The sequence below is a fragment of the Sciurus vulgaris genome, assembly GCF_902686455.1.
Source record: "Sciurus vulgaris genome assembly, chromosome: 2".
NCBI classification, from domain to species: Eukaryota; Metazoa; Chordata; class Mammalia; order Rodentia; family Sciuridae; genus Sciurus; species Sciurus vulgaris.
Window position 1 is genome coordinate 14,876,980 of NC_136462.1, and position 21,925 is coordinate 14,898,904.

The 21,925-nt window shown below is 46.4% G+C and overlaps 1 long non-coding RNA gene across 1 annotated transcript; it reads left to right on the forward strand.

The window, feature by feature from the left end:
- The first annotated feature begins 17,183 nt into the window (after window positions 1-17,183).
- On the forward strand, window positions 17,184-21,910 carry LOC306655182. Its single transcript, XR_013762224.1, has 3 exons — window positions 17,184-18,397; window positions 18,955-20,638; window positions 21,218-21,910. It is a non-coding gene; the product is annotated as an uncharacterized lncRNA (long non-coding RNA).
- The last annotated feature ends 15 nt before the right edge of the window (window positions 21,911-21,925 follow it).

A 21,925-nucleotide genomic window follows, 5' to 3' on the forward strand; every position in this document is an offset into this window, starting at 1 on the left:
AATTAGATTTTAAGTTGCTATTTAAGCCATATGTATATTATGAAACCTAAAAGGACAAATATTGAGGACTATTGGAGTTAATAGGTAACCTTTATTATATAGGTGTTTCAGAAAATTAGGTTTTGTGCTGGTTTCACATGAAATTTTTTGAATGTTTGGTTATAGCTCTGTAGTAAGAGGTTTTTGTTTTAAATTTGGTAGCTAATTTAGGAATTATTAAGTTATAAATTATTAAGTCTTGATGCTTCAAATCAGGCTCCGTGCATTATAATTACTTAAAATAAGGCTACATTAATAGTCTATCTAAATACATACCTTAGTTTGAAGAAAAAAATATTATTCTGATTTCTAGTTGCATAGGTAGTAGTTTGGTGTTGTGAAACGTATGGATGCACCTGCTTATGTGTATACACATGTTTGGGGCCTTACAACGTCTAATTAATAAGAACCCATTCCTTAAATTTACTGTCTACCCTCCCAGCGAGTCCCACCTGTGCTGAAATGCTGTCCACCGAAAGAGTATGAGAAATCCATGTTAGTTTCTTTTTAAACAAAAAGAATGGCTAATGGGTTAGCTAGGTGCAGTGGCGTACACTTGCAATCCCAGCAACTGGGGAGGTTAAAACAGGAGAATGGAGAGTTTGAGACCAGCCTGGGCAACATAGTGAGACTTTGTCTAAAAGAAAAAAAAAAAAAAAAAAAAGAAAGATATGGGCTCAAATAATTCAATCTCATAACATCTCATAGTTTTCCTGAAGACCTGATATAGCTGTAACAGGTGATAATATTCCAGAGTCACAGGACTATTTTAGTTTAACCTTAAAGACACAGGATTTTTATTTGATACAGAGAATTTAGTGTTAGATTTTGAGTACTTAAAACTCCCATGGATAGTAGATGCTTTGCTTCTGTTTCTGTTTTTTTTAAGATGAAGTTAAGGAGTGTGTTTATCCGCTTGGTTGATTTTGTCTAGACATCTTAAAGTGTTGCTTACTTTATTAGCCACACTATGGTTAATGAAACTTGTTGATGGGAAACCTTAGTTTGATTGGTCTGTTCTTTCTGCTAGGCTTTGGAGTTTGTTTTATTTTGTGACTGATAACCTAAGAAGTTTCTGCAGTAGAAATTATCAGGAAAACATCTGACCTGGGTGAAGTTCTTTCATTTGGAGAAATTTTTCAAAGCCTACATTGGATTAAGGCAAATTAAGCAAAGCATTCTAACGAACGCTCCTCTGCTTTGATAGACAACTCACTTCCTGTATAGAATAGCAAGTGTAGTTAGTCCTTTGCAGACATTCTGGACTTGCTCTCATTGGTCTTGCTTTGCAGACTTGATAATATTCCTCCCAGCAGAGGCTCACTGAAATATACTTTTGTTTAAAGATAAGTATTTTCAACAATGGAGAAAATGAAAGTCTCATGTCTGCGTCTCACATGGCAAACTCTAAATGAGCAGTACTCCATTGCCACCTGAGCCAACTGTACTAACAGTATACAAATGTAATAGGCTGTTTTTCTATTAAACTTGGAACTTCTTCCACGTTGAAAGTATTTTCACATCATATCTTTTTTTTTTTTTTCTTTTTTTGGTACCAGGGATTAAACCCAGGGGTGCTTTACCACTGAGCCACATCCCCAGCCCTGATTTTTTATTTTTGAGACAGGGTCTCACGTTAAGTTGCTCGAGGTTCTTGCATGTTGCTGGAATTACAGGGATGTGCCACTACACCTGGCTTGAACTATATCTTATGGTGGGTTTCACACAATTGGACTAGTACATAAGTATTTGCTTCCTTTGAAGGTATTTAAACATTAGTAGTTTTTGAACCATAGATCCCAGGAACCATTTTAGGTGAAATTTCCGTTTAAAAAATACGACTTTGCAAAGAGGAGTTTGGAAGGCAGTTTGCACTGTATTTCCAGAATGACTGCAGATCTGCTGGCTCAGCCTCTCTGTGCCTCTCTCTTCATCCGAAAAATGGAGATAATTATACCTGATCTTCCTTACCTCACCAGCATGCTGAAGGCCGGTTAAAAGAGAGGAAGAAAACTCGATCATGTGCATTGATCACAAGGATGGACAGAACACAGAGTTGATACAATACTGCAGACTTTCTATTATGTAGTAAATTTAAAAAGTGTTTTTGCCTGGTTCTGTGTGCAACTATTGGCTAACATTTTAAAGCAGAAACAGAATAAAATAGTTCTAAAATGAGAATGAGAAGCTTTTGCATTTATTATAATCAAATAGTATTAGTAAAAATGTATAGTGTATATTGTAGGTCTGAGTGGTGGGTTTGAAATACACCAATGCACACAGCTAATTTGTAGATGTCTTGTTCAAGTCAGATTTATTTATTTATTTTGGGGGCTACACAAATAGCCATATTAAATCACAGTCATAGCAGTATTTTAGCATATCTGAGAATCTAAGCGTTTAGGAGCCTTAGCGCTCACCCAGAGCTGTTTCCTGCGGAAGCGGGGCTCCTTCCTGGTGACCTCACCAGGAAGACTTTTTTGGAAAGCTGGGGCTGCCTTCTCACTACTCAGAAGTGCATCGTTTGTTCTAGAGCTTCCTAATACTTGGAAGTAACCATGTGTTATTTTAGAAGATGTAAACATTTTAAATTTTGTTTTCAATGCCATCCTTACTTAAAAGGCCTGGTTAATGTCATATTGTCCGGTTCGGTTTTGTTTTTCCCATTCTCTTAATCTGGAAATATTCTCTTCTTTATGTGTCCTCTTCCATTTGGTGTTTATGATAGCCAAGGGGGAGGGGCGTTTGTGTTTTTAAATGGAACAGTCACGACGTGGGCTGTTCCTGTCTATGGCAACTAGATGGGTTGCTGTCACTCACTTAACAGTCCTCAACACGGGCAGAAGCGGTTCATTCCAGGTCAGTGCCTGAGAAGCAGGCCAGCACCTCTGGGAAAGGAATCCAGGTTGGGAGCTCCCTTGGAGATGGGAGCAGATTCCTTCCCAGGGCAGGTTGAAGTGCCAGAATGTGGAGAGCAGTGACAGGATGGGAGAGCAGCGACTGGGATTGGGCATCTCTGATGAAATGTGGCAGGCCCAGTGCCTGGGAATGTTTCCGTGCAAGGGCACAGGATGCTCAGCTGCTGTGGCATAGCCCTGCATGAGACCTGTGCGAGAGTCCTGCCAGCTCTGACCTTCACCTCAGGCACACAGCTCCCAAGAAGGAAGGAATTCTTTGGCTAGACAACCACAACGTGTCACCAGCTCTGCTTCTCCTGTTCCTGCCCACCTTACAGTAACTTTAAACAATGGACTTTCCTGAGAGCTGCACAAAGCTCCTAACACTACTGCACTTTGGAACTGTGGATTGCAACTGTGGAAAAGCTACGCAGATGGCCTAGTCTCTGTAACTTTCCTGAATACGAAGAATAATGGTTGCATAGTCTTTAACCTGATAATGAGACATATATGAATAAAGATTGCTGGCCTAACTCTTCAGATCTGCGTCTCCATCAGAGAGCAGAGCTCCACCGGATCCCAGCTTAATCTTCAAGATCTGTGTCTGTGAATCTTTATTTTCCAATCCCCCTTCGCCCCTCGCCGGACCCGAGAGTTTGGTCACGACACCAGAACATCCAGCAGCGTAGCTCCTCCTACAGCACTAGGTTCAGGGAGACTCAGGTTCTAGCGTACACCAACTGCTGGGTAAGAAGGCCGGGAAACAGTGTGTTGATTGTCCTTCAGTGGGACAGATGGTGGGACATCACCTAGCCTTGATGTTTAAACTCTACCCATTGTTGGGAAATGATCATACCTGGTTTTGCTAACTGACCCCAAATCAGCAGCAACAAGTAAAGTACAATAATGTGTACCACACACACTGTGACACTCCTGCCTCCCTCCTAAGGGGAGCTGTGCTTGACCTTGCTTCTGTTCAGGCTACCAGGTTATGGAACAGTGTTGAGATGAGCTGCCAGAGTCCCCAAACTCTTTGCAGCAATTACCTGTGCATAGCCACCAAATTAACTAATTAAATCATTTTTTCTCCAGTCACATCAGCTCATAGCCGTCCAAGGTGGCTTGTCAGCTGAAGATTTGCCACCCAGATGAATGTATTGATAGAAAAAAGATCTGTACCCAGCACCCTTTTAAAACACCAAACATGTGAGTGCTTGTTTATTTCTAATCAAAACTTTGTTTCTGATTTCCAAGGGCTACAGCTGAAAGTGTTTTTATGGCCTTTTGGTTGCTGATTCTGTTAGTTGCCTGATAAGCAGGAGCTAATTAAAGTTTCCAAATCTGAAAGGACCCTCTGTGTTTTGGGACACCAAGCCGCCTCCTCCGGCGCAGGTTCTCCTGTTAAAATGCACCTGTGCTCGTCAGTGGGGTAGACGCTGCTGTTGGCAGAAGTCAATTGCGTTGACCTTTCGCTGATGTCCCCGGTCTGTCTGGCACGGTGAGGTTCTCTCTCTCCCTGCCCCCTCCTGCCTCCCCAAGTCTTTTAAAAAGAAGCAAAAAGCAGTGTTACAAAGTGCAATTCTGTGGTGCTCTAGATGGGGCTGGATTTATTTTGGGTGGCAATTAGAACAGGTCTCTGACCCCTTTGAAAGCCCTTCCGGGCCCAGCCTTTGACAAAGTCACTCCACTGGCATGAATCTTAATTTTATTTGCATTTTTTTCCCCTAATTCTAGAAGAATATGAGACATTCTTACATTACAAGGAATAAAATTATTCTCACATCAACGATTGGTTTATTTCATCTCTTCCTCTTCTCTGCTGTCTTCCATTATTTCTATTAGTATGAACTGTCCCTGCCCTGAGGCAATGACAATTTTTGCTTGATACCACCAACATTTAGTAAGTAGTAGTTTTTCTTTACCTGCTTTCCTGAATTCTATATTTATATGCTTTATGGCAGATTTTTAAAGTAGATTGATTCTAACTGGGCTAGAATCTTCAGGTATTAATTTATAATGAATTTCTTCCCTCTTCTGGGGTTACTTAGGAGAGGTACATGGAATATGTTTCCTTTGTTGCTGTAGATATGCAGGTGTTTTAATATCCTTGGAATGCTTTATTCCAATGATAATTGATAAGCCTTTGATTAAAAATAAACTGTCCCTGATAAATAATTGATTTTTATATTCTATTTATTGAGAATGTTCAAAATTCCACAGCTACTTAACTTCAGCAGTTACAAAGAGGCAGGTACTTTTTCCCTTCATGGACTTAAAGTCAGTTTACTTCTGGTTCAGCAAGTCCAAATGAGTTATGTGGACTTTAAAACACCCTTGAATGAAAAAGTGAATGTATTATAGAAATATGATATTTTCCTGCCTGGGGAATTTGACCAGAAAGCTTTATGTATGGGTTTTATTTTTAACAAAGCAGTAAGGGCTTACTTTTTACCAACTTCTGTGTGCATAAAGATGTACTTGTTCAAGCTTTAAGAAAAGAATAAATCTGTCCTTGAATAAACACCTGATATCTGACCTGGATTCATGGGGGGTTTCTTGGGGCAGTGCGTTGGTTTTTGGAACTAAGATTGTTGAAATACAAAAGTACACATCCATTTGTGTACATGAGTAAAAAATGTATTCTGCTGTCATGTATAACTAGTTGGAACAAATTAAAAAATAAAATAAGATAAATAATACGTTCTAGAAAGAAAAAAAAGTACACATCAGTCATTTTACATCTTAGAAGACTGGAGTCCACTGTGCTTGAACCAAGATGGCGGGTGGACGACGGAAGGCGGGGCTCCAGGAGGGCGCTCGCCTGCTCCACTCTGAAGAGCACCTTCAGAGCAGCGGGAAGCCACCCTTCCAGGGCTTGTGCTCTGATGGTCTCCTCTGGTTTTCCATCCATCACTTTTCCAGGAGAAAAGACCCTGAGCAGAGCAGGAGGGGTGGGAACACCTGGGCCTGCCTTGCCACAGTTCTTGGTGGCCTGCTTCCCACCTCTGTGAGGACGCCCACCCACCTGATCTTCATTCCTCAGGCCACCCTCCTTCCGCCCCCCAGTGACCACTTATCCTTCACACGTTGTCCTCTGAAGCTCTCCACAGATCCCTCAAGGCCAGCTTCTCTCAGTTTCCCAAAGAAACAGTCACCTAATTTATTCTGGAGGCCTTGTTGGCTGATGGACTAGCACAGACTCAGGACCTGTGTTAGGGATGTATTGCTGCATAACCCTCCAAAGCTTAGTGACTTAAAATAAGAGGCATTTGTTATTTCACAGTTCAAGTGGGTCATGGATTCAGGAGCAGCTTACCCAGGTGGTTCCAGCCCAGAGTCCCACAGGCTGCTGTCAGGATGGAGACGTTGGCCAGGGCTGCCATCCTTTGAGGGCTCGACTGAATGGTGGACCTCACAGACCAGCCCCTCACCACATTACGTTATTTAGATGCCATCAACCAATTATAACCACGCTTAGGGGAGGAAACTTAGGCTCCATCTTTTATTTTTCTTACCTATTTATTTGTTGGTACTGGGTATTAAACCCAGGAATGCTCTACCACAAAGCTGCATTCCTGACCCTTTTCATTTTATTTTGAGACAGGGTTGACTAGGTTGCTCAGACTGGCCTCCAACTTATGGTCCTCCTGCATCAGTCTCCTGAGTCTCTGGGATTATAGGTCTGCACTACTGTGCCTGGCGAGGCTCCGTCTTTTGAAGAGAGGAGTACCAAAGAAATTGTAGATCTTTTTTTTTTTAATCTCGAGACATATTTATTTTTAGCCAGCAATCAACTTATATTACAAAAATGGCAGTATAAAGATAAATCTTTAATACATAACCTCAAAAAACATATCTTCATATCTGAAAACAGGATAAATTACATTATTATAAGCAAAACAAACTTTCACATCCAACTCAAATTTTAAGAGGACAGCAGGTCAATGCACAATATTAGACACTGAAGATTCAAATAGTAGATATACTTTATTAAAAAAAAATTTAGTTGTAGATGGACACAATACCTTTATTTCATGTATTAATTTTTTTATGTGGTGCTGAGGCTGGAACCCAGTGCTTCACACATGCTAGGCCACTGCTCTACCACTAGCCACAGCCACAGCCCCCCAAAGAGTAGATATATCTTAAAAGCCCCACAGATCCTTACTCCTCCACCTGTGTGATGATAGTCAGTTTCTTCATCTCTAAAATGCAAATACTACTCCTCGATGAGTAATTACCTGGATGCAAGATGATGTGTGAGTCCCTAGCACAACCATATCTGCCAGGGTTTAATGAGCAGGGTGGTTTTTACATGCCCAGGGGAGAGCACCCAGGCCTGAGCCTGCTGACAGAGTGGCCAGCACCAACTCCAGCAGGGCAGGGAGGGGTGCTGGGGAGGGACGCTCAGCTCAGGGAGCTTCGCCTGTCACCATGTCCTGTGCTGCTCCTGCCTAGTTCTGGGAATGAGCAACAGGGCCTTAGTGTGAAGTTCCCACCTCTCAGCTGGAGGCCTCCACTTGTCTCTGTGCTTCCTACCCTGTCGCAGACAGAATAATGTCCCCAAAGATGTCCACATTGAAATCCCAGAGCCTGTGGACATTCCACCTTCCTTAGAGAAAGGACCTTGCATCTGGGATTAAGGAAAGGATGTCAAGGCAGAAGGCCATGCTGGATTATCCCGGTGGGCTGACGTAGTCACGGGGTCCTTACAAGAGGGAGTCGGGAGCTCAGAGCAGACGCTCCTGGCTGTGAAGATGGTGGAAGAGACCACGAGCCTAAGGACAAAGTGGCGTCTGTAAGCTGAAAGGGCAATGCACTCTCCCCCCAGCACTCTAGGAAGAGCCAGGCCTGCTGACACCTCGACTGACCAGTGAGACTGATTCTGGACTCTGACCCCCCAGCTCAGAAGATTCCACTCCAGACCGTGCAGCCTGGAGCAAAGGCTCCCCGCCCCAGGCGCAGTCAGAGGACCGTCTTCCGGGAGAGGCGGGACATAGGCAGGGCACCCTACCTCCACCCCCCCCCCCTCCTGCTGAGGCTGAGTTCTGGGCCAGAGCAGAGAGGGGTGAGAAGCCCTCATCTTCCCCGCAGCAACCCCTCGGGATGGCACAGGGCACCAAGAACACTGGGCCCCGACTGCCTTGCCCTGGCGTGTAGGACCCAAGTTCCAGGCAGAGCTGCTGGAGATAGGCCAAGAAGACCGAAGGCTACTGCCCACCTCACCCCACCAAGCACATAGCTCACAGGGCAGGTGTCACTCGGAGGGAAGCATGCCACTGTCCCCGGCCCTCAGAACCCAGATTTCGTGGTTGCTTAGGATTGGGGGTTTGGGAGAATGGGAACAATAACTACAGGATACAGGGTCTTTTTTATTTTTGGTGACAAAATTATGATACATTGGCTGAGATGATGATTGTACCTGTCTGCCTGTCTGAGAATATAGTAAGAACCATTGAATCGTGGGTGAATTGAATTATATCTCAATATATCTATTTTAAAAAGACCTCGAAAGGCATACCTTTGTGTTGTTTTCAGCCACTAGGTTTGTGGTGATTTGTTACAGCAACTGCACACCCACCTCCTCATCTCCGTCCACCCGTGGCTTGGGCAGCGAGGGCCAGGCCCACCTCTGGGTCTCCCCTCCACTGTGCTCTCCTTGCTGTTTCTCTCCTGGGCATTGCCCTGTATTTGTCAAAGCTGTATTTTTTTTTTTTTTTTAACTTCTCTTGGGGACACAGCTTTACATCACATGCAAATGAATGCAACACAGAGGAGACAGCTGTCAACAGCCAGGGGCAAAACAGGACTATCTTTCAGTGCCCTCCCAGGCTGCTCCTTCTCCTTCCCACTGCTTCCCAAGTGGCAGGGTAGGGCCAGGGCCCTGGGAGCTCTCCTCGAGACATTTCCATCTTGAGCTCAATCAACTAAGAGAAAAATTGGGGAATGGAAGATAAATGTGTCCTCCAGCAAACAGGGGCTGCTAGGCGTCCAGGAGTACAGTGCCGTCCGCTCGTTGGCTGAGCCTTGGCTCCCTGCAGCTGGGCCTGTACTTGTTTGTCTATGTTTTGCATCAAGTTTGAACTGCAGGGCGTTTTCTCTAGAGCTTCGTTTTAAGTGGCAAGAATAGAAAGCGCAAGGGTCTTTCAGTTGCATCTGGGCCTCACTCTCAACTTCCTGCCACCATCCTGCTGGCACTGTCAGCTCTGTATTCTTTATTTTTTGGTACTGGGGATTGAGTACCACTGAGCTACATCCGCAGCCCTTTCTCTTTTTTATTTTGATACAGGGTCTCACTAAGTGGCAGAGGCCGGCCTTGAACTTATGATCCTCCTGCCTCAGCCTCCCGAGTAGCTGGGATCACAGTTGTGCACCAGGCTCTAACTTAGAAATCACAGCCACCCTCCTGCCTCCTGAGTCCTTGCTCTCCACTCCTGTTCCATTCTCCTACCTCTTCATGGGCCTTGAAATCTCCTGCCCCAGTTAAGAATTTCCTTTCACCACAAAGAATTGCCAGGAGCCATGGGCTCTGGCACAACTGGAGGGGTCCTGGCCCTTCGGCTAGTGTAAACCCAGGGTGGCGTGGGGAGGGCTCCTCAGTGTGTGTCGGCTCCGACTGAGGCAGACATGATTCTGAAGTCTCAGAGCCAGCCCCATGGATTAACAGCTAACCCAGGCATGTGCTTGGCTATTTATAAAGACGTAATCCGCAGGGCAAAACCAGGCAAAACCCCAGGCCGTGGACCGAGACGGGTGTGGGGTGGCGGGGCTAACCTCAGACCCCTGGTCACCCAGAGGGGTGGCTCTGACTTGCTGCTGCCCTCGTTACCCATCTACTTTGTAAAATGTTGGGTCACAAAGAATGCTGAGCCACATAACCAGATTGAGTCAAGATAATATACGCCAAGCATCCATGGATATTTCTAGAAAATATTAACCATTTATCCTTTCAAACGTGCGTACTCACAGGTGATACAGCTGAGCAAAACCACCCATCAGTACCTTCCAAATTGTGCCCAGTGATATTTTGAAGCTGCAGCTGGTACCGGTATGTACATTAAGAAACCACAGGAAACAGACCTGAGACCCTCCATTGGACAGTTTGGCTTAACTATAAGTCACTGAAGAAACAATGACTGGGCCAGCCTGGCAAGAAACAGGAATCAGCATGTGGAAGAAGAACTGGGGGAAAGACTGTCTTAAAATTTCACCTTTCCCCCCAACCCCTCATCCCTGCCCAATACTACATGAGTTCAGGCCACTGGAAATCAAATCTTTGGGCCCATTTCCTTATCTGTAAAGTAGAGATAATATTATGGCTACCTTTAAGTCACTTTCAGCAATAGGCCCTCAGACTGCAGAAGATTGGAAAATTTATTGGGATAAGTCCACAATATAAAGTTTACATAATATATTTAAGGGCTCCAAAATTATAATAGCTATGAATAGATTATGATAGATGAGGGGCAGTCTAAGGTCAGTACTATACCATGCAGCTTAGCAGGGGGTCCTGAGCAGGAGAACCAGCATGACATGCAGAAAGGAAGTCCGTGACCTCAGCAAACCTCACACCTGGGCTGCACCCCTTCCTGCTGCAATGTGGCACTGTTAGGATGACAAAGGGCTACAGGGGCCTTGGCTCAGCCTGGAGCACATGCCTGTGATCCCAGCTTCTCCAGGGGCTGTTGTGGCTGGAGGATCACCAGTTCAAGGCCAGTCTGGGTGACTTAGCAAGACTGTCTCAAAATAAAAAATAAAAAGGGCTGGGGATCTAGCTCTGGGGTAGAGCACGCCTGGGCTCGATCTGCAGTACCAGAAAGAAAAAGGGGGAGGGGTGCAGGGAGTCCTCAGCTTAATCTGCAGGGCTTCTCCAATTAATGGTGGTGACCCATTGGAGATGTAAAAAACTATAGTCAGAGTGATAATAATTATTAGTAATGTCATAACTATCCCACATCTTACTAGATCAGACACAGCAGCCTGTGCTTAATTTTCTATCACCTTGAATTGCCGTTGATTCACATGAGCAAATTGCAAAACCCCAATTTAGATTTTGGGGCTCTTTAAGGAAGGATTTTCACTGGAGGCCCTAACTACATTTCTGGTGTCTTATTTCTTAAGCTTAGTGAAAACACACAGGTGTTTATTACAGTATTCCTAATACCTTTGCGCATGACTGGAATATTTCATAATGCCTTTTTAAAAGACCACATGGGCCTAGTCCCACCAGCAAACAGCAGCCAATTCTTGGTTATGCAACCTGGAGAGGAGGAACAGCTACAGAGAGAACAGATCCACACATCAATTTCTTCATTAAACTAGAACATTCCTGAACAACTGGTACTGGAGGTGATCCACCCTAAGCACACTAAATGGTTACACGAGGCCGCCTAGGATTAGCATTTTAACCCAGATGATCCGCAGGGTACTTTGGTGGACTGTGCAAAGTTTAGTTTCAGGGGCTGCATGCGGACTCTTGGGCCTTCAGAGGCACACGGGCCTTGTGGAACCGAATCTGTCCACAGGTTCTCTTGGGCAGGTCCCCCTGTGCCCTATTCTAAATATGCTGGGGGAGGGTGGAAGAGAGAGAGATGCTAAGATCTCTATTAATCTGACTGAGAAAGCAGAGGTTTCCACACCCTCTGTATATCTGTATTCAGGGCACTCTTGCTTCTGTTCTCAGTATACACGGCCCCAAGGCCAGCATCTCTCAGCCTGGTCTGGGTTCTGGACAGTTCCATCAGTCTCCCTGAGTGCTGGTCATGTTCTCTAAAATTTTTCAACTCTGACGAACATAAAAATCATTTACTATGAACGATCCTACTCAATTAGTGACTTCAGGTATTATCTTCAGACATTTTGGCATGTTAATAGGCATTTATCCAGTCTTTTGGGACAAAAAGGACGTTTAGGAGGAAGGAAGGGTGAGGCTTTGGGATGGAAGCCTTTTGTTTGTGTTCAATGGCCTGTAAGTATAAAAGCAGGCCTGTGAGAGGCTTTGTTAATGTGGTAAAGTGTCTGAGGCCTCAACTGGAGCATTTTCTGGTCAGGTCTTGCAGGACAGTGCTGGAAATTAGAGCCAGTCTGGGGTCCAGGACTGGCTACCATGCAGGAGATGGTCCAGAAGCGGGCTGAGCCCTGATTCCCAAGAGTCTCTGAGAGAAGAATCGAAGGTCTTCTCTGATTGCAGGAACCAAAAGCCTCAGGACAGTAAATCTGGCTCTTGGCCTCTTTCCAACATGGCTCCAGACAAGGAACAAAGCGGAGCAGACAGGATAAGACTTAATATTCCTAAAATGTCAACAATTCCCAAACAGATTGGGATTGACAGACTCATCTCAATTCCAATCAAAATTATGGCTGCCAGTGTCTGCAGAAATTAAAACACCAATCCAAATTTTAACATGGGAATGCAAGAAATCCCAAATAGTCAAAATGATCATATAAAAGAAGAAAAATATGGTGTGCTCCTGTAATCCCAGCAACTTGGGAGGCTGAGGCAGGAGGATTGCAAGTTCAAAGCCAGCCTCAGCAACTTAGCAAGACCCTAAGCAACTTAGTGAGACCCTGTCCCCACAAATTTTTTTTTTTTTTTTTAAATTAAAAGGGCGGGGGATGTGACTCAGTGGTTAAGCACCTCTGGGTTCAATCTCCAGTACCAAAAAAAGGAGGAAGAGGAGGGGGAGGAGGAGGAGGAAGAGAAGAAGGAGGAGGAGGAAAAGAAGGAGAAAATATTAAGAACTCATATTTCCCAATTTCAAGGTTTTTACAAAGCTACAACAGTCCAGACAGTGTGATACTGACATAAGCATAGTCACATAGATGCACAAAAGTTGTGGTCAATTGTCATGAACGAGCTATGTCATTAACAGACAAATCACCTTTGTATCTTTCCACAATGTCAGAATTTATTGAATAACTCTAAATTCACAGGCTGCACCACTTTTAACAGTGGCAGTTCACTGAATACTTGCGGGTCACCTGACAAGTCATAAGACGGGCAGTCACAGTTCTTTTATTCCAATTTTAATTTCTAATATTTAAAACCCTGAAGTCACACATCACATTTGACACAATTATTCATTGTGCAATGAAAAGCTAAGAAAGAATTAAGGCAGCCACCAGGGTTCAGAAGACTGGGCTGAGAGCCAAGCGGAAGGCAGATATGAATGCAGAGTCCCTGTAGGTGGTCAGATAAGATTGGAACCAGCTGAAGAACTCGTTCAGGGCTCAGAGCTGTCCACGGGCAGACCCTTCTTTTGGCCAAGGAGGCAGTTTCCCAGTGTCAGTTTGGAGCGTCAGCTTGAAATGACCAGCTTCTTGATTTGGTAGTCGTTGCAGCCTGGAGAAATTGCCCTCTGCTAAAGTCTGAGGCTGGAGATTCAGAGGCTCATGGCTGTGCTGACTTTCCTGGGCAAGGCGTGAGCAGGTGTGGGGGTCAGGGTGCCACCCTATCAGTCTCTGGCTGTCCTTCCTTTCATGGGTCTTGAGTGAGGGGGTTGCCTCACTGGGTGGTTTGGTGTTTGGTAAGCTTGTGGACCTGGTATGTCCGATTCGAGTTTGCTACATCCATGCATCCATGTGCTTTGGGTTAGTCTCATAGATTCACAGTGGTCATTCTTATTAGCACGATTAGTTTATCAGTTTATGCCTTATGGTTATGCCAGGCAGATGGTAGTTGTTTACTTATACAAACCAAGGTGTGGCGTCCTTCCACCTCAACACTTAAACTCAAAATGGAGTAGCTCATGGCAAACTACTGTGTCACAAAATGGAGAAACAAAGGGTCAGGCACAGCCTGAGAACTACCATTCTGTACACTTGGAGAACTCAGAGCAGAGCAGAGCCTGTTCTCCACATCAGTGGATTTTTGACAAAGACATCAAGATTATTCAATAAGGGAAAGAGTACTCTTTTTAATAAATGTGCTTGGAAGAACTGGATATCCACATGTCAAACAATGAATTTGGATCCTTACCCCATACCATACAGAAAAATATTTCAGAATGGATCATAGACCTAATCATAAAAACCAATACTGCAGAACTCTTAGAGGACATAGGCATGAATCGTCATGATTTGGAGTAGGTGATAGTTTCTTAAGTAAGACACCAAAAGCATAGGTGACAGAAGAAAAAAATTTAGATAAACTAAACTTCATTAAAATTAATATATGTACTCCAAAGGACACTATCAAAAAGGTGAAAAGATAACCCACAGAAAGGGAGCAGATATTTGCAAATCATATATCCAATCAGGGATTTGTATCTAGGAAATACAAAGAACTCTCATAACTCAATAATAAAAAATAAATTACCCAGTTTAAAAATGTGTAAAGAGCCATGTGCAGTGGCACATGCCTATAATCCCAGCAGCTTGGGAGGCTGAGACAGGAGGATTGTGAGTTGAAAGTCAGCCTCAGCAATTTAAGTGAGGCTCCAAGCAACTCATCAAGACCCTGTCTCAAAATAAAATATTAAAAAGGACTGAGTGGTAAAGTACCCCTGGGTTTAATATCTGGCATGTATAAATTAATTAATTAATTTTTTAAAATGAGCAAAAATACTTACCCAAAGATAGGCAGATGGCCAACGGGCACATGAAAAGTTGCTCCAAGTCATTAGTCATCAAGAAAATGGAAATCAAAACCACAATGAAATACCACTTCACATAGCTAGGATGGCTAGGATCAAAAAGATACAGAAGATGGAGTGTGATATTACGAAATATGTATTTGGTCTTCATCCCAGTTTCCTGGCAAACAGCACCTAAAATTCTTGAACTCTTCCAAGTGGTAAATGTCTTTTTGTATGTCGATGAGTTGACTGATGGTTGGCAAGTGACAGAAGAATGTTCTTCCTGGAACTTCTAGATAGCTGAACTTGGAGCTTCCTCCCACATACATGGCCCTGTATGTATTAAGTCCTTTGCAATACCTCTTAAAACAAACCAGTAAATGTGCTTCCCTGAGTTCTAAGAGTCAGTCAACAAATGAATGGACTCTGAGGCAGGCTTGTCAACCCTGATTTGTGGATGGTTGGTCGAGAGCACAGGTCAAATTACCCGGGGCTTGATCCTGGTGCCTGGTGGGGGCAGTCTTGGGGACTGAACCCACAACCTGTGGGATCTGATACTATCTCCAGGTGGATAGTGTCCTAACTGAATTGCATTAGATGAAACCCAGCTGGGGGCCACCTCAGAATTGTGCGCTTACGGGTGGGGAGAACTCCCACTCCTTTTGAGTCACAGAAGTCTCCTGTGTTGGCTGTTGTGTGAGAGCAGAGGGAGAAACTGGAACTGTCTCTCACATAGTGCTGGGGAGAATGTGAAATGGCGCAGCTGTTTGGGAAAACAGTTTGCCAAGTCCTCAAAAGTTTAAACGTATAGTTACCCTGAGACCCAGCAAGCCTACTCCTGCGTACTTGCCTAACAGACACGATACTGTGATTATGCAAAAGCTTGTATACAAGTGTACAGGGCGGGGCTGGGGTTGTGGCTCAGTGGTGGAGCGCTTGCCTCGCACGTGTGAGGCCCCGGGTTCAATTCTCAGCACTGCATAGAAATAAATAAATAAATAAAACAAAGGTATTATGTCATCCACAACTAATTTTCTTTTTTCATATGTTCAGGGCAATGTGGAGACAGGGGCCACAGAGGAACACAGTGCAAATGTACCTGTGGGCCTGGACTGGTGCCTGCCAGTAGCTGCTGGGAGGCTTGGTGTGGGCCACCCCGCCACCAGTGCGGGCTTTGCATGGGTGAGGTCAGGGTGCCCTGCATGTGTTCCCTGAATAGCTGCAGTAGCTCATCTTCAGCATGGGGCGTAATGCTGGAGTCTGTACGCCTGAAGCCAACCGGCATTCCTGCCCCTGCTGGTAACAAGTGCAGTGAGCTCCCTTCCTACCCTCAGGGGCCAGCCGCGGATCCTTCTGTCAGAGCTGTCCCTCCCTTCCTAAATGGAAGCCCTGGTGAGAGTCTTCCCTGACTCAACTTCATTTCCGTTGTCATCAGGCAGTAGCCCCCCATGCCCAGCATCAGTACCACACATACCAAAAATGTGGAAACAACCCAGTATCGATCGGCTGATGAAAGGACGAGTCCATGTGGTATCCATATAATGGAATCTTTTATTATTTGGCCATAAAACTGAATGACGTTCTGATGCACGCGACTACATGGAGGAAACTTGAAAAAAATTAAGTCAAAAAGCCAGCTGTCAAAGTCCATTTTTTTAAAAATGGTTGGCAGAGTAACACAATCCTAGGCCTGGGGGGTGGGGGGGGGCGGGGGAAGAGGGAGCAACTGTTAATGACCATGGGGTTTTCTTTCAGGGTTTACAAAATGCTCTAAATTTGGTTCTGGTGATGATTGCACAACTCCGTGAATATACTGACAATGTTTTTGTTGGTTGGTTGGCTGCTACTGGGAATTGTATACTGACAACTTTTGAACTGTCTACTTTCCATTGGGAACTGTACATTATGTGTTTTATATCTCAATAAACCTTTTTCCATCACACAGTTCAAGCATACTACCCAAGCGTGTTGTAGGAGGTGGGGGCCTCTCTGCATGACCTTTCCATTCAGTAAATGCTCCTTCATTCAAAAGCTGGATGGCGTGCCAACCACGTGCCTATGATGTGAGGGAGTTAAAGGGACCCAGACCTAGTCTGTTTGGAGAAGTAAATATATACCCAAACCTCCAGCAGGGGAAGGACTGTGGGCACTTGTTATAGTAAAAACACAAAGGGCAACAAAAAATGATGAAAGGAAAAAGCTAGAAACCATGTCTTGCTCCTTCCCTGGGGGCTCTGGGACTGAGTACCTGCTGTGGACCAGCTAAGGCCCAGGCCCTGGCCACTGGGCATCCTGGGGTTGTGGAGAGGTACAGGTAGGCCCATGGTGCCCCAGGCTTCACGGCCAGCGTGAGGACAGGGGGTTCCCTGCAGAATGTGTGAGGGACAGGCGCTGGTCTGTCCACTCAGGATGGAAATGCTGTTGGAGAGCTTTGTCCTGCTTCACCTTCTTTCCAGATTGTGCTCCTCAGACTCTGTGTGAGGTGCCTTCTGGGCCTGTCCACATGCACATGTGTACCACACTGTGTGAGGTCCATGGCTTGGGAGGAGGTGACAGAGCTGCAGCCCAGTCTCTCCAGCTGGCTTTGTCCTGTTCTCGGGATTCTGACGAGGCTGAGGTGCAGGAGCCTGTACATCCCTGTGCTGTTGGCACTGTGGGAAGGAGACTGGAGAGGAGGGTGGAGAGGACTGTCACGGCCTGCCCTGCCCCAGCTTACTTCCCATCATCCTTGGCCTCTTCCTCAGTCCCCAGGAGCTCTCCCAAACTGGGCTCCCAGGAAAGGTCCCGATATCCAGGCAGAGCTTTCCCACATGGGAAATCAGCCTCTTCCTGAGACTGACTCCATGCTGAGGGTGCAGAGCTGTGAGGGCCAGTCCCTCTGGATCGGTTGTGTCCACTGAAGGCCTGGATGTGGGAGCCACGCTGGGGTAGAGCAGGGGGCACCTTAAGCTCCATCTTTCATTGGAGGAAGGTTTTTAGCCCTAGTTAAAACAGTAGGAGAGGAAGGACAGCTTTCTAGGCAAAAGGAGAGGCGCCCTGAGGCTTTGTAATCAAACCAGAAAAACCTGCCTCTCTCTTTGCTAAACCTAACCTCCCTTTCCACTGAGGGGGCGACAAAACCCCAGTTTCTAGAGCAAAAAGCTCAGAAAGCAGCAAAAGGAAAGAAGTCTGACTTGCAAGAAAGCCCTGCAGCTGCTCAGTTCCCCTGACCCTCTAACTCCTGTGAGGAGCCGAGTGGCAGGATGCCCCCGCCTGACCCAGCTGTGACTCACTTCCCGCTGCCAACTTGTGACAGTCTAAAGGAAAACCGTGCGGCAGTGGCCAGACCGCGTCTGCTCTTCCTCACCTTCGGCCCACGCCCTACCCTGATGCTGTCCCTCTGCAGGGGCGCCTGTACCCTCTTCTGCCCAGCTGGTGCCTGTCTCTCCTAGAGGAAGCCTCCTCCACCTGTCCAGTCTGCTACAAGCCACCAATAATTTACCCCTGCCTGATTCAGGTGAAAGGACTTGATCACAGGGACTCAAGGTCCCTGAGAGGAAGGGGCCCATACTGAGAGTCCTGACATCCAGAAACACTGCGTTCAGGACTGGCAAGGACATAAAGCGCTGGCCCCCCTGCTGGGCAGGAGCACCCAGGCGCATTGCCTGCCTCGCCCCCCATGCAGTCTTCAGAACGATGGTGGCCCGGGATGCCTCTAGAGTAGAACGGCTGCCCATTCCTGCACCTGGTCTCTGAGGGCGTGGGCCTCATGCACTGAGGCTACGTGTTCTCTGGAAAGTCTGGCACAACAAGCACCTGGCTCTTTCAGCTTCTCCAGGAGGAGGCTTCTGTCTCATTGGGTGGTGGGGCATCGGGGGCTCACATGCTGGAAAGTTGGAGATGCCAGTGATACCGCCGTTTACCGGTGACGAGTTCTGCTCCTTCTAATGTTGAAGATTGAACACTAGAGAAGCAGCCAAGGCAAGCATGTTAAGCAGGTTTTATTTAAAGGTAATAATACAGACTTCTCCCGGCAGGGAGAAGGGGGCCATGGCTGATGTTCTAGAATCCCAAGAAGTGAGCGCACCCTACATCTTTTATAGGTTAAATTCTCTTTTGTTCTCCAGTTCTCTCCCCCCTCATCTCTCCTTCCTGCCTACGTGACTAGGCCTGGTTTTGCATTAAGTGAGAAACCATGGGCAGGGGGAGGGCCAAGGTGATTCAGGCAGGCAAGGGCCCCCCCCCCCCAGGGGGGGCATTAATTAGCAGCTCCTTGTTTGCAGTCCTTGATAAAGGCAGGTAAATTTGGTAATCAATGGGCTCTGGAGACCCTTGACATTCCATTCTTCCAGGGGCAGTCTCCAACTTCCAGAGGCAGATGACTTTATGGCCTCCATTTCCTCGATTTGACCCGATCCCCTATTTCTACACTAACTACCTGTTCCCAATTCTGGCTTCACCAGGAGGTCATAAAACATAACAAATGGCCACTTGGCCCCTTGCAATAGGACCATCTCACACTGCGCCTTCCGCTACCTGCTTTCCCTGGCCAGCCAGTCACCCAGTCTGTGCACAGTACTTAGGCCTCTATTTCCTCTCGGCCTCAGACTGCAGCAAAAGAGAGGCCGTCACACCTAGATACACCTTTCAAAAGACATTTGGGTGGGGTGAGGGCCAATGTCATGCCCTCAGCAAGAAGCATTCAAACCAACTCCTTCCACTGGAGCTCATCAGAAAACAATGTCCCAGAATAGACAGTGCTGTCAGCTTCTTTCTGCTGACCACAGACTATTCTGGGCAGTATTTTGAAAATGAAACTGATTTATTAAAAGCCTGCCACAGGAGGCAACAGGCCCCATGTTGACTACTGCCATGCTGGCGGGAGAGTCCCGGGCTGTGACCCAAAGTCATGGGGTGAGTCCCAAGAGGTTGCAAAAGCCCTGAGCTCAGCTCTGTTGTCCCCACTGCCACATAACCCAGTCAAGACCCTTGGATCTCAGGTCCCCATCTATAAAACCAAGCTGGTGTTGGGTGTTCCCAACATTGAGTGTGTGTGGGGGGGTCTCCATGGGGAAGTCAGAGATTGATCAAACAGTGGAAGTTTACTCAGTGTCTTTAAGTGGTTGAAGCGATTCATGAATCAATGTTCGGATTAAAACAAAGCAAAATAAATCTATCTAAACTCAATGGGGGCTGCCCCCAGATACATCGACCCTGCCTCTTGGGTGGGTAAGAACTCCTCGTTCTGGACATTTTTCATGCCTCTCTGAAGGAAGAGACCGGGTCTGATTCATCAGGTCGCTCGCCATTCCCGGGTGAAAAAACGCGGAGAAAAAGCTAGGACCCGCTCCTGGCCCCGCTGTCCGCCCCGGCGCCGAGTCCCGCGAAGGAGCCGCCAATGGTGTGCCGAGGAACTCCATGACCTCATCAGCAGACTCTCTCATTGGCTGGCGTCGCTGCACTGGGCCCGCCCATTCCATCCGAGCTGGGAAAGCTGCGCGAGCCCAGCCGGGTGGACAGAGGGCAGCTGGGTTCCGCATGCAGGTCTGCGGGTTTGAGGGCCGCTCGCCATCAACGGGTGCCTTCGAGGGGGATGCTGCTTTCTGACAAAGAACGGAGTCTGCCTTGCAACCAGCCAAAGTGCTGGCTTCCTGCGCGGACCTGCGACGGCTGTGCTGTGGAGTAGAGCCGGCGCCTTCATCTTGCCCCTGCCTTTCTTTAATACCTGGCAGATCAGTTAACTTCCTACTTATTTTAATATTGTACTTAACGAGTGTTCTCCTGCTTCTCAGTGGGTGAATTTTTCTCGCTGGGCCTTACTGTGAGCTGCTAACCACCACCTCCTCACTTTTAACCTGGGAACTAATTGACTCCAGAGAAGGGATATGACTTTCACAAGGTCACCCAGCAGGTCCGTTAAAGAGAGAAAAATCAAATCCAGGTCTCAGACACACGTACACACAGTGTGCTGCTGAGAACTCAGAATAGGAATTCTGCTGGATGGGAGACCCCACCTAACAAGAATGGGTAACCTGGGTCTCCTCGCATCCTACCAGCTGTCACTCTGACAGGACAGAGCATGGGCAGGAGCCCAGGACAACCTAGACCGATGAGGAGACTGGCATATACCTCATCATCAACCAATTGGTGAGCAGTGCTTGACCGAAACTTCCTTATCAGGTGAAGACCCCTCCCCCCACCCCCAAGAGCCACAAGGAATGAGACACCTTACTAGTCCCAGGGAAAGGTCCCTGTAATCAGCATTGTTTTAGTGTTGGGAGCATTCAATATTGTGGGGGTATTTACACAATAGAAAGCTGTGTGCTTGGTGGGGTCATATATACCTCCATCAGAACTGTTTGGGACAGCGAGTTGCAGGAAGAGTGACCAAGCTGTGGGGTTATTCTCATTGACAGGGTGATCTGGGGCTGGATGTGTGTGAACACTGAGACTCTATTTTGAGTCCAGGGTTTTTTAAGAACTCAGAACCACCCCGTTAAATGGTGAGAGCTGGTGAGAGGACTAGACCTGAAATCCATTTTGGAGGCTTAGCTCAGGGGTTACCTCTTCCAGGAAGACTTCTGTCCTAGTGCTCCTCTTGAGTAACTGCAGATCTGTTGCGTACTTTGTTCCTTTCCCCTACCAGACTGGGAATGACTTGAGGGATAGAGGCATACTCTGTACAATATTGTGTCTCCAGAGCCTAACACTGTCTCTGGTCCACAGGAGGTGATCAATAAATGTCCCACTGAACTATGGGAAGCTTGCATGCTAGTGGCCTTGTGCAGGGGAAGATCTTACAATTCCTAACAGAAGCAGCTTCTGTGTCACCAAGACTCCTTTTAGTGGTCAAGTGTTTGGAGTGAAAACTTCAAAAATGTTTGCTAATACAACTTCCAAGGGACAACCTGGCTCCTGTTTCCCTGGTTCCTGATTTCTCTTTAAAACTCCAGATGTGTGAATCAACATCATCTGTGTGTTTGTGTGTGTGTGTGTGCATGCACACTTATGCTGGGGATCAAACCCCAGGGTCTTGTGCACGACAACTACATACTCTACCATTGAGCCCTCCCCCCAAGCCTAGCTGTGTCATTCAGTCAAACCGAATTTCCGTATATTTTCTTCTGTGCCTGGGCTTCTAGGAAACTCAAATCAGTCTGAGTGCCCCTCTTAGGAGCACTCTCCTCCCTGTTGGCAGTACAACCTTCTCCCCCATGTCTGAATAGTTTTGACCTCTACTTTGATATTCCTTTACACTCACAGGTAGGTATTTTGTCATAATCTCACTCTTTGCCTTTCTGGGGGAAGGTAGACCAAGAAAGTGTCCCCAGGATGCTGAGTATGAGAAAAACACAAAGCTTCCAGAATCGACTTGATTGTTATGGGATCCAAAGCCAAAGGGAGGTTGGCATGAATGGAGATGAGGCTGTCCAG